We start from the raw sequence: 6,029 nt of genomic DNA on the forward strand, positions 1-6,029 counted from the left end.
ATCGTCGACGTAGAAGTTATGTTCCACAAAATCTCTGACATTCATACCGTACTCATTTGCTCCATGCTGAGCTGCTCGACGAAGACCATAGATGGCTACGGCTGGAGATGGGCTGTTGCCGAATACATGAACTTTCATTCGGTACTCGACAATCTCTTTGTTGAGGTCGTTGTCCTTGAACCACAAAAACTGAAGAAAGTCTCTGTGATCTTCCCTGACGATAAAACTGTGAAACATCTGCTCGATGTTCCCTATCACAGCCACTGCCTCTTTTCGGAAGCGCAGCAAGACTCCCAGTAGGCTGTTGTTGAGATCTGGCCCAGTAAGTAGCACGTCATTCAGACAGACGCCACAATGCTGTGCACTGGAGTCGAAGACAACTCTGATCTGACTTGGCTTGCGAGGATGGTACACGCTAAAGATGGGTAAGTACCATCGTTCCTCTCCCTCAAGCAGTGGTGGAGCCAGCTCGGCTTGATCGTGATCGAAGATCTTGTGCATGAAGTTCACAAAGTGAGCTTTCATCTCAGGTTTTTTCTCTAAGATACGACAAAGAGATTTGAGGCGAGTAAGAGCTTGGTCCCGATTGTTTGGGAGCCGCTGCCGAGGGGATTGAAAAGGAAGTGGTGCCACCCAGCTATTGGTATCGTCCATAAACATCTCTTTGGCCCTGACCTGTAGAAAGAGTCTATCTTCAATGGAGAGACCAACTTTGTTATCGTCCTTGGTTCTCCGAAAGATCATACTGCCAAGGTTGCAGTCCTCAAGCATTGCAGTGTCGTGTGCAAGTCCGTGCAAAGGGTTGCAATGCTGGGCCTCGACGTCAAACCTCTCCTTGACCTGGAGGTGATTAGGACATGGAGTAAAAAAAGATGGACGTCCGTTTTCCAGAATGTTGGTCCGGAAAGAAGTTACAGGACCTGGCTTGTGTGCTGAGCCCAGGCAAACATTGCCTATAACTACCCAACCAAAGTCTAATCTCTGAGCATCGGGCGCATTGTTTGGACCATTGCGTTGCTCTCTGACTTTGTGAACCTGCAGGATGTCACGCCCTAGAAGCAACAGTATCTGGGCTTCTGGATCTAGCTGTGGTATTCTGTGAGCAATGGGCGTAAGATGACTGTGGTGCTGTGCGACTTCTGGAGTCGGAATCTCTGACCAATCATCTGGCTTGTGATTGCACTCAATGAGTGTGGGGAGCACGACACTTGTCTTACCATCCAATGATTCTGGCATGAATCCTGTGGCTCTCCTCCCAAATGTCTCGGTGATTCCTGAGCATGTGCGGAGAGTATATGGCGAGTGTGACCCACCGATGTGGAAGAGGTTAAAGAATTCAGATTTTGCCAATGATCTATTACTCTGGTCGTCCAGAATAACAGACTTTAATGGCCTTTCCTTGGTGTCCAAACAGATTTTAGAGCAAGATCTAGGTCCTTTAGCTTCATCACAGACCTCTGTGCACGTCGAGGTGACCACGGACTGAGAAGGCTCTTGTTCACCCTCCCCGCCATGCTCTGAGGAGGGGTCTGCTACATTCCACGGAGGCGGTCCAGGGTGAAGCGCAGAAATGTGAGCGTCACTATCACATTCTTTACACTTTAAAGCTGCCTTACAGTTTTTTGCCAGGTAAGTAGTAGAAGAACAGCATCTGAAACAGACATTGTGTTCCTTAAGAAAGGTCTTGCGCTCTTTGAGTGGTTTGCTCCGAAAACCTCTGCACTTTTTTAGAGGATGAGGTTTCTTGTGAATAGGACATTGTCTGTCGACGTCACTCAGCTTCCCACTTGAGCCATCTTGCTGAGAAGCCTGTTGATGTGATGCGACTTCAATCTTGTGAGCAGAAACCTGAGTCTTGAAATATCCCGATCTCCTCTCTCCTCGTTCGTGTTTTGGTGATCCTGATGAAAACCTGTAGGAACTGTCTGGCGGAGTGGTAGAGACTGTTGAGAGAGTAAGCTAGGGTCATTCCTTCTGCATGCTTCACTACATACAAAGTTCGTGAAGAATGAAAGTGGAGGAAATGAAACACTGTACTCTTCTTTGTATAATGAGCCTTGAACTAACCACCTCTCTCGAAGACCAGGTGGCAACTTTTCCACTATAGGGTTGACGCCCTTGGCGGTGTCTAGGTAGGAGAGCCCAGGCAAATAGCCTTCAGACTTAGCAGACTCTAGCTCCCTAAGCAGGTCTCCTAATTCCCTGAGCTTAAGGGATCCTTGTGACTGACTTTAGGAAAACTCTCTATCCTGTCAAAAAGAGCTCTTTCAATTACTTCAGGGGAACCATAGCACTCCTCTAGGCGTTCTCAGGCCATCTTCAATCCTGTAGAAGGGCTGGCAACATGCACGGAACGGACTCGCATTACGTGCTCTGAAGACTGTGGGCCTAACCATTTTGTTAAAAGGTTGAGCTCCTCGCTAGCAGTTAAGTTTAGCCCTCCAATGGCGTTGCAGAACGAAGACCTCCATGCCCAATAATTTCTGGTCGATCGTTGAACTTGATGAGACCAGAATTCACAAGCTCTCGGCGTACCAGGTAAGTTGCTATGTCACTCATACCAGTCCTGTCGTCCTGCAGCTGGAATGAGGTTCTGTTGAAAGAGGGAGGCTGCAAATGAGCAGAAGGGTACTGACGGTTGGGATGGTGATGAACTGCAGGCGTTGGTCCTTCAGGTAGCTGTACCCTGTGGTTGTCGTTGTTCCTCGTGATGTGTTGACAAGCCACTGGTGTTGACCTCTCAGGCTGCCTTGCTGCATGTTTAGGTAATGTGTGAGGAGCTCCGCTGTAATCGGGAGTCTGCTTCTGTGCGCCTGCTGTAGCTTTGGGTTTGGTGTTGGGTAAAAGAGATGGTGAAAATGGCTGAAGCATTGGGGGTTCTGTATCACTATCAGATAGCTGGGAATGTTGTTTGACATAGTCGCGGGTATGCTGCATGGCAACACAAGCCATTGCATGGTAACTCCCGCCGTCCTCTCGACCCTCCATCTCTGCTGCTGCCTCAAAGACTTCAGCTTCTGCTACAGCTACTGCAACTTCTTTCTCCTGCGCCAGTGCTGAAAGCTCGGCAGCTATGCGTGCTTCTTGGACTTTCAACTCGGCCTTGTGCTGAATGAAAGCTGCACGAGCGCGTGCAGCTTCAACTTTGACGTGAGCTCTGACTGCCGCTAAGCTGGCTGAGGAAGATTCAGATGAAGTAGAACATTGTGATTTTGTTTCACACACATTGTCCCGTCGTGAAATGCCCTCATCGGCAATGGACAATCGTTCCAGTTCGGCTACTTGGGTGTGCGACATCATGAGCTGCGTTTCCCTTGCTTTCCCGTTACTGTAGTGCCCGCTGTGAAGTCGCTTTTTTACTATTCTGTCCTCAGTGCGTGTCTAATGCAAATTGACAGATAGCTAACAAGCTTCCAGAGAAAGTCAGAGGCTGGAGTAAAGTTGAATGCCTTTACTGTTGTCTTCCTTCTCATGAAAGTACAGTCTTTTTTGTAAAACTAAAACAATACAAAGCGACACTAATTACTAAACGTTATTTACATATCGTTACATACAAATACCCATAAATACACAAATAACGTCTACACTATTAACATAACGTAAATATTACATTCACGCTACTATAATTTACTAAAAACGTAAATGCAACTTACAAGCGATGCTTTCCAAGGCACAAACAAGGAGGGAAGGCGCTGGAGCCGCAAGCCGACCGCATGGCACACATCGACTGAAAACACTTCCCGATTCTTAAACCATATCTATGCCTGTGTCACATGGCCCATCCATCCAATAATGTAACAGTACAAAATAACGTAAAGAATAACGTTACTCTCCTAAATGACCACTAGGTGGCAGAAACCCAAAACAAATCTAAAAATATCTCACAGAACAGTACATACATACCTGACCACTCGGAACATATTATCTCGCCGACCACATCAATGAAATAAGGAAGAAGTTTCACAATTTTAGAGCTGAAAAATCCTGGTTCGGCTCCTTTTTCTCCGGGTGGGCGGATTGGTTACGAGCTCTCTTGATGTTTGGAATACTTTTATCTTTCTTCTGTTACTATGCTGTGGTTTTTCCCTTCTTAAAACACGTATTACTGAGCTCCATCACCCCTTTGAACTTGCAAATGTACACCCATTATCAACAGATTCCAGAGGAGGGCGAAGGCCCTGATTGAATTGCCCAAGGGGTTTTAGGCCACTAGTGTTGGTGAGACGTTTGAGAAAGTCTCAGAGTGGGGAGTATGAGAAAAAATTTCATCAATTGTTCATTCTACTTTTTGTGAGGCCCTTTATTTGCCTTTCAACTATGAATTAGGGATTGTAATAATTGCTTGCAAAAATATGTAATGCAATGAGTGATAAGGCTGCATTTGCAAGGACACATTACAACTGCACCTGCAAAGATAAGATAGCAACACCAAATGAAGAAACTGCTGCCGTGGGATAGAAGGAACTAAACCACCTACACCTCCACAAGAGGAACAAGGCACGGAGGCTGAACTAACGGCTGTACTAGTGGAAATTTACTATCCCCACCCCACGGTGTATAAATAGCTGTATTCTGCTTGTTCTCAGTGTGACTCTCCCCAGGAGGTTCACCTGTGTGCATATATTGCATTAAGGCTTCTGTAACCTGAGACCAAGTATCAGTGTCATTGCTCTCTTTTTCCTACCACATAATATACATGTATGTAAAGTGTGATCCTACTTTCATTTATTTCACACTTCTATCCAAAGCGACTTCCAGTGTTAAACTTCTTATAATTATGTACCCATTACACATACAGCTGGGTAATTTTACTGGAGCAAAGTACCTTGCTCACAATAGCAATAGGTGCAATTTTTAGTGTAAGATTGTAGTCTAAGAGTTAAATGCACAACCTCTAAAAATTTGATCCATGTTGAGTTCTCAGTTGGAGTGTAAAAATGTTCCTTACTATTCCTGGTGAACACAGTAAAGTACAGTATAGTACCTAAGGAGAACCAGTTCACCCATGTTTTGTCCTGATCATAGTTGGCTGTAGTGGAGCACCACGGAATTCCAGGAAACCAGTAAGCCATAGTGCAGTGGTTATATGTTTTATCCCCCGCAGTAAAGGGGAAGACACATGAAGACTGCCACACAGAGAAGGATTACATAGATGAAACATCACATGCGCAAATAATTTATTAAAGGCAGTGACTGGAGCAAAAATAGAGTAGGGCAGCACTCCAGTATTGCTCTGTAAGCGAACAAAAATGAAACGAAAGTTACAGTTTTGGACTGTCATGTATCACCGGTTGCCTCTCTGACATATCTGTGTGAATGTCTGATCACCACCTACAACTCAACCTTTCCAAAAATAGAGATCCTTCTTATCCAGTCCATCCTCCCATTGAGAACTCTCTATGAAACAGGACAACTTGGCTCATTTCATGTACTTGATTACCTAAGAAGTTCAGTGTAACAATTCACTCACATCCCTGCTTCTCTCAACACATTGATGACATTACCTGGCCCTGCAGATACATTTATTCACTTAGCAGATGCTTTTCTCCAAAGCAACTTACAATGAACTCTGTGTAGTGTTACTAGGCCACACACCTAATTCACCACTGTGATGTACACTGCTAGATACACTACTACAATAGGGCGCTGATCCATACATCAGTGAAACACACTCTCTCTGGGTGTCATTCATACACTGTGGGGAAACCTGAACAGCATGTCTTTGGACTGTGGGAGGAAACCCACACAGACACGGGGAGAACATGCAAACTCCACAGAGACTGAGCGGGGATCGAACGCTGTTTTTCTCACACCACCCACGCACTGTGAAACAGCAGCACTACTTGTTGTGCCACCATGCTGCCATAATGCACCCCTCTGTCACAACAAACTACACAACTCCTTGTCCAGGCCATGGTCCAGGCCATTTTATGCCTCGGCGACTGCAACTCTGTCCTGTCTGGCCTTCCAACCTCTGTCATCAAATATTTCCAGCTGATACAGAATGCTGCTGCACAAGTCATGTCTCA

Source organism: Scleropages formosus, unplaced genomic scaffold, assembly GCF_900964775.1.
Source record: "Scleropages formosus unplaced genomic scaffold, fSclFor1.1, whole genome shotgun sequence".
Lineage (NCBI taxonomy): Eukaryota > Metazoa > Chordata > Actinopteri > Osteoglossiformes > Osteoglossidae > Scleropages > Scleropages formosus.